This window comes from Chaetodon trifascialis, chromosome 2 (assembly GCF_039877785.1).
Source record: "Chaetodon trifascialis isolate fChaTrf1 chromosome 2, fChaTrf1.hap1, whole genome shotgun sequence".
NCBI lineage: Eukaryota > Metazoa > Chordata > Actinopteri > Chaetodontiformes > Chaetodontidae > Chaetodon > Chaetodon trifascialis.
Window position 1 is genome coordinate 29,813,614 of NC_092057.1, and position 13,744 is coordinate 29,827,357.

Below are 13,744 nucleotides of genomic sequence, written 5' to 3' on the forward strand. Positions count from 1 at the left end.
TTAGGTGCATCCCGCCACCTACTGTACTGGAGTATATAGCATGAGTTACTACAAGGATTCTTGTATATCAATTAATTGATATTTAATAAATTGAAGTTTTAAACAAACAAAACAAAACATAATAAAAAAAAAACAACCCTCAGCTAACCTTAAATTCTACAATATAATCTTGTCTCCTTCAAATACTCTACTAAAGCTTTCTGTGTGTCCTGTACCCCTTTTCCTGTTGTTCCCAGAATATCCTCGAGACTCCATACTCTACCTGCCTCTGCTATCTTTTGCGTTAATTCTGTCCTCTCTCCTGTATATTTCCAACAGTGCATCAATACATCTTCCACATCTTCTGTTATTTTGCACCCCGAACATTCATTTGAATTACTTTTCCCTATCAAGAACATTGTTTTATTAAGACCTGTATGATCAAATCTTAATCTGGTTAATACAGTCTCCTCTCTTCTATTACCTCTATATACACCCTGTGTTGTAATGGATTTCTGCACATTATAGTATTTCTTTCTGCTGCTATCCCTGTCCCATTTGTCCTGCCATTTTGTCATTATTTCTTTTTTGAGTATTGCCTTACCTTCTCCTTTACCAAAGGGTATATCTATAATATTTGGCATTCTGGTTGCTTTTTTGGCTATTTTATTTGCTTTTATTCCAACATGGGCAGGTGCCCAACAAAATTGTACTTCCACCCCAATCCTTTGAAGTCTGAATAAAGTTTGCTGAATTTCCAGCATTAAATCTTCCCTGTGTCCCAATGTAGATTGGAAACTTAAAAGGACAGCCATTGAATCTACACAACACACTACTCTGTCAGGTCTTACTTCCTCTACCCACTGTAGTCCCATGATGATTGCCATCATTTCTGCTGTATAGACCGACATCTTATCAGGTATCCTATTTACAATATTAATATTCATTAAGGGTATATATATTCCTGTGCCTACTCTATCATTTTCATCCTTGGATCCATCTGTATATATATCTAAATAATTATAATATTTGTGTTTAATATAATGACTTGCTAGATATCCTATCCCACTCTCTTCCCATTCTTTCTTATATTCTATTATACTTAAATCTATTCTAGGTCTCAGGAGTAGCGGGGGGGGGGGGGGGGGGGGGGGCATTACTAATAGAAACGAACGTTCTCCAATCTATATTCCTGTGATTTAGCCTTTGTTATCCACCCAAATCCATTACCTTGAAATGTATTATATTCCCAACATTCCTGAATTACACACTTGGTAGCGTTTTCATTACCACACCCACGTAGGCAGCTCCAATATGTAAGTGTAAGTTTATCTCTTCTTAGATCTAATGGAACTTCTCCTACTTCTACCTGTAGTGCCTTGATTGGTGTTGACCTCATTGCCCCAGTGCATATCCTAAGTGCTTTATTTACTACTCTATCAATCTTATCTAAGTATGTTTTTGCAGCTGCACCATAAACAAAACAACCATAATCTATTATTGATCTCATCAAAGCCCTATAAATGTACATCAATGCCTGTTTGTCTGCTCCCCACTCTTGCCCCACTATTGCTCTCATTAAATTAACAACTTGTTTACATTTCATTTCCACCCTCTCCACCTGTGTCTTCCATAGGCCCTTCTGTTCTAACCAAATGCCCAGATATTTAAATGTATCTACTTTCTTCATGTCTTGTCCACATAGCTTCAGACCCTGTTTATTTATCCCTTTCTTCCTTGTGAGGGAGGAGCATGTAACAGGATTTGCTTGTAGAAAGTTTGAATCCCCAATCATATGACCACTGTTCCGTTTTATTTATTGCTTCCTTAATTTTACCCATAACTCTCGAGATATCTCGTCCCCTTGCCCAGACAGCCCCATCGTCCGCATAAAGAGCTGACCCGATCCTTCTGTCCAGATTCATAAAAATATCATTAATCATAACATTAAATAATACTGGACTAATTACACTGCCTTGTGGTATTCCATTAATAATTTCAAATTCATCAGACAACTCTGAACCTACCTTAACTCTGAATCTTTGATCAGATAAGAAATCTAATACCCAGTTATAGAATCTTCCTCTAATTCCCATCCTGTTCAGTTGAATTAACAGCCCTTCTCTCCACATAGAATCATAAGCTTTTTCAATATCAAAAAATACAATAGTCATTAGTTCTTTCATTTTAAATGTTTTCTCTATCTCATTACTTACTTTTACCACAGCATCCATTGTTGAACGTCCTTTCCGAAATCCACTTTGGTATGATGCAAATCTAAAAAGTAATTAAGTCCTCTGACTAATATCTTTTCCATCCATTTACATACATGAGAGGTTAATGCTGTGGGTCTGTAGCTACCAACATTGTTTGGGTCTTTACCAGGTTTGTTAAAAGGCAGTATTACGGCACTCTTCCAGCTTTTTGGCATTTTCCCTTCTTCCCATATCTTATTAAATAACTGCAAAACTATCTTTAATACTTCTTCAGGTACTTTTCTGAACATAGCATAACTCAGCTGACCCTCTCCTGTTGCAGTATAACCAGTTCCATTTAATGCTGTTACTAATTCATTCATGGTTATTTCTGAATCCATAGCACTTTCCTCATTATCTTTCTTTCTATATACATCCCTATTTTCATTTAGAATCTCCTCTTTCCTTTTTCTATGAAGGTCATCCAGATGGTTACCACTGTGGACACTAGCAAAATTCTTACCTAATATGTTTGCCTTTTCCTTGTCTGTTATTGCCAGTACTCCATCTCCCTCTAATACAGGTATTTTAACAAATACTTTTTTCCCATTCATTCTTTTTAACATTGACCAAACAGCTCCGATTTGAACTTTCGTTTATAATTTTTAATTACTCTACGAGCTAAAGCCTTTTTCCTCTGATAATTGAGTATATTTTCTTGATTCAAGTTATTTCTCAACATTCTCAGTGCACTATTTCGTTCTTTTATAGCTTGAGTACATTCAGCATTCCACCACGGAACTGTTTTCTTCTCTCCCCCAAAGTCTTCATTGGTATACTATTTAATGCAGCATTTTGTATTAAATTTGAAATTTCAGATGCACATTCCTCAATATTACCCTCACCTGAAATCAATTTTACTGACTCTCTACATAGTTCTGTAAACTTTCCCCAATCTGCTTTTTCAAAACTCCACTTCTTATGACTAGGCCTTTCTTGCATATTTATCTTGACATTTATAGAGCATGTAATTGGAAAATGGTCGCTTCCAATACTTGAACTGTGTTTAACACTCCACTCACAAGAACTTGCCAAATTATTAGAAATTAGAGTAAGATCAATACTTGACAATGTATTAGAGCATATGTCAATCCTTGTGCCATTTCCATTATTTAGACAAACTAACTGCGTCATGTCTATCAATTCTTCCACCACCTCACCATTATTGTCATTATGTTTACTACCCCAAAGGCTACTGTGTGCATTAAAGTCCCCACACCATATTTCTCTTCTATTTCCTTGTCTATTTACTATCTTCTCTAAGGATTCTAGTCTTAATGGTTTACAAGGATTGTATAAGTTAACTATTATTATGTTCCCATCTGTTTTACATATTTCTGTAACTACACATTCCATTTCTGATGTGGTTTTTATCCTTCTAAATGCTATCCCATGCCTAATAAAAGTTGCACACCCTCCACCCTGATTTTCACTTCTATCATACCTCACGGATTGATAACCAGGTAAAATAAAATCAAGGTGAGGCCTAAGCCAAGTTTCTTGAACACAAACAATATCAGGTTTACTTTTGGATTCTGCTATAAACTTTTTGAATTCCTGACCATTTGCAATTAGGCTTCTAGCATTCCATTGTAAGAGATGGAATACCATTATAAGGTTAAACAACACTCTGTGACCCACCGTCATTATTTATACTCAACATCCTATGTATATCTTCAGCCCACAAGTCTTTAATTCCTAGAAACTCCTCAGCAGCTTCCACTACTGTCTTAATTCTGTCGCTTTTCCTTTCTTGTCTTGTAGCTACATTAACAACTTTACACACAAAAGCTACAAAGCTCTTCTTTTCTACAATTAAGGTGTTCTCCTCAACATTGCATTTTTGGTTACATGTTCGCTATGGAGGTACTGGCCTTTCTGGTTGGAATCTCCTTATGTTTGTTCTCTGGGGCAGGCCTTCAGACGCCTATTGCGTCTCGCTGTCATACATGTTTTCATTAGTCCTACTCTGCTTCTTTTCAATGGTTGCAACACTCTTTACTGCCTCTGCATATGACACCTTATTCCCAATCTTATATCTCTGTACTTCTTTGACTTGTTTCTGTACCACACAGCCAGCATATGCAGCACTATGCTAACCTCCACAGTTGCAACATTTCAGCTTAGCATCCTAACTACATTTGCCATAATCATGCTCCCCTCCACATTTTGCCTTTGCCTCCATTTACATTGCTGTACTGTGTGTCCCATTCTTTGGCATTTAAAACATCTTAAAGGCTGTGGGATGTACTCTCTCACCTTATAGTTAATCCAGCCCATTCTCACCTCAGTTGGTAGTATTTTCTCAAACAACAATAATACTGACAAAGTATCAGATTTGACACCACCTTTATTAGTTTGAAGTCTTTTGGCCTCTATAACCTTTCCACCTTGTATCTCTCTCTTCACTTCTTCCATGGACATTTCCAATGGCACATTTGTAATAACTCCTCTCAACTTTGCTGTTATTCCTGGTATATGTACCTTAATCTTTTCGCCATCCAGGCTGCTCATCTTAAGTATCTTTTCATGTTGTGTTTTGTTTATTGCAGAAATAAGGATTCTTCTATTACTCAGCAATTTTGCATATTTTATTTTTCCAATTGCCTTTTCAATTGCTTTCGTTACCTGAACTGGGTGAAAGTGGCCTTTATCATTACTGAGTGTAATAATAACTTACCATTCCCTTGTTTATCATCATCTCTGTTCTCGTCTTTGTTAACTGTAGCTCTGATCTTCTTGGTGTTGCGATTTGGACTATTCTCTCCTCTGCTACTTGCTTCAGACCAAGACTGTTTTCTTGCATATTTCATTTGGCTATACTCCATCTCAGAAGCCCATGTCTCTCCATCTGAACTATCACCCATTGCTACACTCACGGTACAGTGTGATTTCCAACCCGCCGTTCGCTCTAAACAATTCGCTCGTCTCGATCCTTTCTCTCCTCTGGGCTGTCCTTCTTCTTCTTCTTGCAGTTTGCATCCATGATATTGCATTACTACCACCCTCAGGTTTTACTCTCATCATCATCTGAGGGAAACGCCACAGCGTCACTGGAACCTCTCTCCTGTCCAGTTGTCCTTAGAAAACTGAATCAACACTTCTTTCCTTTTACACTATGCCCAGATTCTAATATACTTTTAACATTGTCCTCTCTCCGTCCTATTTTCCATAAGTGTTGCATTTCTTGTTAGTCTTGTAAATTTGCTGCATGGTGTGAGGATATGCTGAACTGTCTCAGCCTCATGACACTGATTGCAAAGACCTGCTGGATGTTTTCCTGTGATTAAAAATGTATTGTTAAGGCTGCTGTCCCCAATTCTCAGCCTGTTTATTATTATTTACTGGCTCTGCTGAGTTCCATTCCTTAATTCCACTTCATTTTGCATTGAATGTAAAGGCCTCCCTTTTATGGCATTATCCTAATACTATTGTCACTCTTGCATTTGCTTTTTCCACACTATGCCTTTCCCCTCTAATTTTGATCATTTAATATTGACTTCAATCATTCCTTTTTTGACTGCTTCTTTTGCCAGTTTGTCTGCTGTCTCGTTCCCAGCTCACCTGAGTGTTGGGAAATGAGACACATAAATGTAACATTTTTTCATGGGCCCTTACATCAATCCAATAATTGGCCATCAGTTGCTTCTGAAGTAACCACAACAGCATGTCATCTTCAACTTGGAGTATTAAGGCTGCATATATGTCGGACAAAATCTGCTCCAAACTCTATTCCTGCCAGAAATCTCAGGACATTCATCACTTTTTTTTTATTTTTTAATCACATTTATGAACTATATATGTAATATGCTCTCTCCATGTTAATCTCTGATCAAAACACTCCCAAAAAATGAAAACTCTCAGCTCTCTCTAAGTTATCCCTGTTCAATTTCAAACTACATTCCCTGAGTTTCTCTCTTGTGACAAACACAGCTTTTGCTTTTTCCCCAGAAAATTGAAATGCCCATTGTGTTACCCATTTTTCTATTGATTAATCCCATATTGCATTTTCTTAACTGTGTTCAACATTTCTCATCTTTTCCACAAAGCCCGTTGTCTGCAAACAGCGACCTCCCCATATTTACATTTACAAATATATCATTTATCATCCATCCATTTTCTATGCCGCTTATCCCTTTTGGGGTCGCGGGGGGGGCCGGAGCCTGTCGGCTGTCAACGGGCTAGAGGCGGGGTACACCCTGGAACGGGCACCAGCCGATCGCAGGGCACAAACACACACCATTCACACTCACACCTAGGGGCAATTTAGAGTCAACCTAATGAGCATGTTTTTGGTCTGTGAGAGGAAGCTGGAGTGCCCGAAGAGAACCCACGCATGCACGGGAAGAACATGCAAACTTCACACAGAAAGGCCCGACCTGGGAATTGAACCTGCGACCTTCTTGCTGTGAGGCACACGCACTACCTGCTGCGCCACCGTGCAGCCTATCATTTATCATAATGGAAAATAATGTTGGACTAACTACACTCCTCTGAGGTATATCATTTTCTACAAGACATAGGCTCGATAGCTCTGACCCTATCTTAACCTGAATAGTTCTTCCATCTAAGAAATCCCGGGTTTGATTCCCACCTGGGGTGCTGTGGGCACTGGGGGTGTGTCTTCCACCATGCCTTCGGTGCCTGCTGCTCTGTGTGGAGTTTGCATGTTCTCCCTGTGTTCACCTAGGGTATCCTCCATAAAAACCCCCACTAAAAACATGCAAGAAGATCACCACTTGACCAATGGGGACAGGAAGGAACTGGGTCCCTGGGCGCCACTGTCAGCTGGCAGCCCACCGCTCCTGTGGTTGTGGGGAGTGATCAATAAAGTACGTCTCTTCTCTTCTCTTCGTCTCTAACCCAACTGAATTTTTTCCCTCCAATTCCCATTAATTCTTTATTTGCTCGTGCTTTTTTTATTTCATCGTCTATGCACACCACTGGATCCATTGTACTCCTTCCTTTCCTCAATCTGCTTTGACATGTACTCCACTGCTTTCCAAAATATACATTAGCTTCTCATTTATCATAAGGCAATTGCTCTGTAGTTTCCAGGCCTGATGGCATCTTTTCCAGGTTTCCCTCTTTCCAGCTCCCTGGTATTCTTCCCTTATGCCACACACAGCAGCAATCATTTCTCCACACTTCCTCCACTTAGATGTTTGAACATGCTATAACATATTTTATCTTTGCCAGGTGCAGCCTTTCCTGCTTTTTCTTGTGCCTTTCTTAATTCTACCATGTTGAAAGGGACATTTTGCTCACCACCTATATTATCTTTTCTACCAAAAGCCTCAATTTCTTTATATTTTGTTTTCTCTGCCTCTTCTTCCTTCTTCAGAATTACTGGAACTATGCACCATAACACAACTGAATCACAGTATTTTCTCAAGTGTTTCCTTTTGAGTTCTCATTAGTCTTATTGCCTTATTCCTGTTTCTTAGTGACTTGTTACACTTATCATCCCACCATGGAACTACTTTCTTCTTTATCCTGCCTTTACTTTAACAAATGGATTCCAATGCAGCCCATATTATGCCTTTCCATTTGCATTTCATTGCTAACCTGGTTTAGATATCTATCACTTTCTTCCAGAAATTGCTCCCACCTGGCTTTCTCAAGGATCCCTTTCCCACCTGAGTTTTCTATGGTCATCAAGGTTGCTATGCTTATCTTGCAGCAGGCTGGGTAATGATCACTCCCTTGTTCCTTCTTGATTTACCGCCCACACAGACTGATGCAATGGTGCTTGATAAAAACCTAAGTTCAAGCACAGATTATTTCCTTGTATTTGCATCAATTCTTGCGTTACTGCCATGATGTGCCACCAATTAAGCACACAACATTCTTCTCATTTAGCTCTTTTATTACCTGCCCATTAGTGTCTGTTCTTTCACTCCTCAATAAAGTGTTGTGTCCATTAAAATCACCCCACCAAACAATGTTACTGCTATTCTGCCCATCTGTTTCCTCACCACTGCTTAACTGCAGTCTTCTGCATGGACTATAATAATTCACAATCACCAACTCTTTCATTCAGAATCAGAATCAGAATCAGAATCAGAATCAGAATCAGAATCAGAATCAGAATCAGAATGCCTTTATTTCAGCCCATGCTTTCCCTACCACATACTCTTGTTCACTTTCTGTACCTATTATTCTGTAGGAAATGCCTTGCCCCCCGCAACCCGGCCCCGGATAAGCGGAAGACAATGGATGGATGGATGGAAATGCCTTGCTTTACAAATGTGATAGATCCACTTCCTCCCCCCTCTCTCCTATCCCACCTCACTGCCACATATCCATATAAAACAACATCCACATTAGATTTTAACTGAGACTCTTCAGTACACACCATGTGTTTTTTTTTTTCCTCTCCTTCTTAGCAAACACTGCAAGAAATCTTGACCATTTAGCAATCAGACTTCTTGCATTCCATGGATGAATTCAAATTATTGGCACATGCTGTCTCTTTACTTGACTGCAGCCTGAGTTCATCGTTCACGTCTTCCCATTTTATCCTTTCATATCCAAATGGTGCTCTGCAGCTTTCACTAACATGAATCCTCTCAGTTTTACATTTGATTTTATATGTAGCATTTATCTCTCCTGCTCTCAAGATGACCACACTGAGAAAAATAACCCGCTTAATCTACTTAAAAAAATGAAAGCACTTTTTTGCACAAGATTATTATATAGTTCACACAAGGCTGGACTTTGTATGAAATACTCAATGTTTCTCAGTAAGAAATACATTTTCCAAGTTTAGTCAGCTTAATTTTTCCAAGCAAAATCAACTTAGTGTCTCCATGTAAAGTCAACTTAAAATCATATGAATTTTACTTGAAAAAATAAGTTATTTTACAGCCAAAATCAGGCTTACTTAAATTGAAAATGTACTTTTTACATACAAATAATTAAGTAGTTTATACAAATACCAGTTTTGCTTGATCTGCACAATAATCTCATGCAAATATTGCCTTAATTTTAATTAAATCGAGCACAATATTTCACAGTGAAATATAACAGCAATCAAGTATTACAATACCTTTTGTATAACGCTAACATTTTGGTCATGAAATAATTAAAATTAGCAGGACTCAATATCTGCCCCACAGATTTTGAGCTTTTTGTGTATGAGATAAAAGAAAATTCTTTCATGGAAAGGTCACCAAAATTGAAAGGTTTATTGTCTGTATATCATGTGTTCACAAAAACTCATGACAATCCACAACAAATGCTGGATAAAAGTTTGGAGCCAATATTTCATAACACAGATATATGGACATCCCTAGGCTCCACTCGACAACTGGGCAATAATTTGAGCAATACCCATGAGTCAACTCACTCATGAACAGACATGTTTCTTTCGAAACCCTTGGTGTTTGGCTATAGGCCTTAATTTGGAAATAGTTGGACTCAATATACAGACCTGAGATAAGAGTAAAAAAGGAAACTAAACAACCCAAACTAACCAACAGCGCACTCGAACGGGTGGAACAAACAAAACTCCACGTTGGAGGTTGAGGCTGAGTAAAGGCTGGATGTGTATGGAATCAGATTTGTGTCAAAATAATCAAACAAAACTGATTCCATAGATGTGGCTGCTATTCACTGAAAAAAGACAGAAGCACATGAGGGCAAAAGAAAAAAACACATCATAAAGTGCACAAATACTGAGACAGCAAATGGCAATCGACTGAAGATACTCACTAGGCATGGGCTCTGGAAACTCATGGGAAAGATCAAGATAATCCAACGACAAACCAAGTTGAGCGTCTTCCTCGGGCTACGTTTACGAGTTTTTTGAAAATAATTTTTTAAAACTCCAGCCAAAGTGGAGATTTGTGAAAATGCCGGTTATGTGTTGGCATGTAAACAGGGTTAAACACAGTTTTAGATTCCAAAACGTCACAGCATACAACTGAAAATACTTAACGTCATGCGAGCGTCCTATGTTTACACTCGTGCCCATAGGTTTGGCATAGTTATGATGCGCTTGACGGCATATTTATCCGGGTTCATGTAAACGACAACATTTTTGAATACGATGTTGTGTGCACGATGTTATTTTTGAAAACGGAGGGGCCAAAATATCCATTTTCCAAAATACCCTGCTACGTGTAAATGTAGGCTTAGATACTGAGCCCTAATCAGGCTCATGCGCTCCAGGTGCACTGCTGGAGAAGCCGAGCCAGCTGGGTGCAGGGAAACACCCAGCTGAGACAGACAGGGGAACAGACAGACAGACAGACACATAACACTAGGGAAAAGGGAAACAGAGAACAATAGGAACAGACAGGTTAGTGGATCCTAACACTTGGGCCATAAATAAAGGCTCTCAAACATAATTTGCATATGAAAATATGGTGCAACAGGACTGCACGATTAGACAATCATGCTATTGATTTCAACCAAGGATGAAGATAATACTTGCAACTCACATATGTAAGTCACGTATTCAAGAAAAAGTTGGATTCTCAAATTAAAGCGCATTCCATTGAACCAAATGACCACCTAACCTAACCAAATCACCTCACCTGGTCAACACCGCTCATGATAGCTTGCAGCTAAGCTAACATTAACTTAGCGCCTGCAAGCAAAGATACTGTGACCAGACTTGTTGACCGGCATGTTTTTAACTTGACGTTATTGTTGTCAGAGTGGAATTGCACGGAGACTCGTGCATACCTAGTTACATTGATATAAGCTAATAATACAGAGGAATAAACTGCTTAACAGTCACTGTTGGAAACTAAAAGGGGAAGAGAGTTAATGTAGTACACACACGGTTTTATACATATGCGTCACATCAACACATATTGACCATCACCTACTCAAGATATGTTTTATAAAATAAAAGTTCCTCCTGTACAATTCAGGCCATATCTATAAAACACAATGTCTTGTCCTTTAAACTACGCAGATTAAATCCAGGACAAAATTGTTCTTTGTAGAGAGAAAAACAAACATTTTATTGTTCATATCCTCCCACAATCATTTTTCTCAGTGCATTTCTTCTTCTCTATCCAAACATTCTTATCTTGCTGTTTTTTTGCTGCAACTTGCTCTTTATGACTTCTCTCCTTATTCTCTTTTCTTTGCTGCCAATGGAACTGCCTCAGCATGTGATACCTTTTCTTTCACCCTTATATGTCACACATCCACGTCTTTTTTGAGAAGAAGCTACACTGTGATCACCTCCACAATTATAGCACTTTAGTCTCACTCCCTCTCCACATTTTCCAAATTCATGTACCTCACCACACCCAACACGTCTTCTTTTTTACCTTCTCCTCAGATTCTATTATGACAGTTTTACTCAAACTCCTCACTAAGTTATTTCTCATCTCCAAGTTTTCCACCAGCTCCTTGCTAACACTTAGGGGAATCCTAGAGATGACCCCCTTGGAACCATTGAGCCTCTGCTTCCCAACCCTTACAATTCTGGATATTTGACTTTCCCAGTGCGAGTCAGCTTTTTTATCTTCTCCACCTCTAGTTCTGTATTGCATCCTATTGTATCCAAGTTTCCATTTCCTCAAACACCCTCCTGCACCTCCTTCTCCCTCAAACTTTACTGCTACATTAAGCAATCCTGCCCTCAGGTCCCTCTCCTGACTTTTTCTTCCCCTGCAGATGTATAATTTCCCCCTCTCTTAAGACTACTTGTGCCTCATCTCCCTCTCACCACCTCTTCCCATCCCCGCTCCCTCCTATCCTCTTCCTCACTTAACTCCATGCTGTTGTAACCATCGGTCTCTCTCACTGTCATTCTGTCTTAGTCTGCAAGAACAATTCAAGCTCTGGACCTATCCAGACCATTGGTCAATATTCATACAAAATGTTCCCCACAATACCTCATCCCACTATAAACAAATCCCAGTGTCTGCAAATCCAAAGTCAGTGTCTCTTAATAAGAATTAAGGTCCTTCTTCCTTCTATAAAATTCTTCTTCTTCGTCTTCTTCTTCTTCATCTTCTCTGGGATTTTTGGTGGATCGCAAACAGCTGAAAGGTTCATACCGCCACCTACTGTACAAGAGTGTGTAACATCACGTCAATTACGTATTCTGCCTAAACGTGGATGTTTAAATAATACCGTGAAAAAAACAAAGAAACAAACAACTTATATTCTGCCTGCCAGCCTTGTATTACCTAAATAAGTAAGGAGTGCCCTCCTGACTATGCTGAATCTCAATAACTAAATCTTCTCTTGTAGAGTTTGTTGATTGGATACTGACCTCCTCCACCCACTGTAAGCTAATAATTATTGCCACTATTTCTGCTGTATATACAGATAACTGGTCTGACAGTCGTTTTGATATGCATATTTTGAATTTCGATATGTCCACACCAATTCCCACACGTTCCCGCTTGTCCTTAGAACCATCTGTATATATTCTGAGATATCTGTAGTAGGTGTTTCTCAGGTATACACTTGTTTTGACTCCCACTTCACCCAAAAGCCATTCTCTTTTCTTTTCTAGAACATTCATGTCAACCTTAGCATCAGGGACAAGCCATGGTGGTGCACTGCTAATTGGAGTAGACTTTGTGAATTCTTTGGCCTCCAGTCCATACTTTTTTGCCATTTCTTCTTCTAACCATGCAAACCCACGTCTCTGGAATCTGGAGTATTCCCAGCATCTCTGTATTGTTTTTGTTGCAGGGTTTTCTTCCCCACTTCCTTTTAGTTTTACCCAGTAAGCTAATGCCAGCTTTTCTCTTCTTAGCTCCAGGGGTGTCTCCCCCGCTTCTATAAGTACTGCGTTTATGGGGGATGTTCTTATGACTCCAGTGCATATACGAAGTGCTCTGTACTGTAACCTGTCTACTTTCTGTAGTGCTGTCTTGGTTGCTGCTCCATACACTATACACCCATAGTCTATTGCTGATCTCATAAGTGCTCTGTAGATGTCCACTAAACATTGCTTGTCTGCCCCCCAGTCACATCCAGCCACTACTCGCAACAGATTTATTACTTTTTTACATTTTGTTTCGAAAGTGTTTCATATGTGTTTGCCATGAATATTTATGGTCTAACCACAGACCCAAGTAAATTCAGATACCATCTCCATTGGCTGACCATACAGTGTTAGCTTCTCAGTATCAACTTTGCGTTTATTTGTGAATATCATGTAGCATGACTTGCTTGTTGACAGCTTAAAACCCCACTCATATGACCATTTCTCTACCTTTTTTATCGCTTTCTTCATGTTTTCTATCACATGTAAGACATTTCTTCCCCTCATCCATATAGCCCCATCATTTGCATATAACGCTGCTTTGATACATCCATCTACCTTTTCGAATATGTCATTTATCATGATATTAAACAACAGCGGGCTAACTGCACTACCCTGTGGGATGCTATTTTCTATCTCAAAATCCCTTGAACAAACTGCTCCTACCTTGACTCTAATTTTCCTATCTGTCAAAAAGTTCATTACCCAGTTGTACATCCTTCCCCCAATACCTATTTTACTTAGCTTGATCAGTAACCCT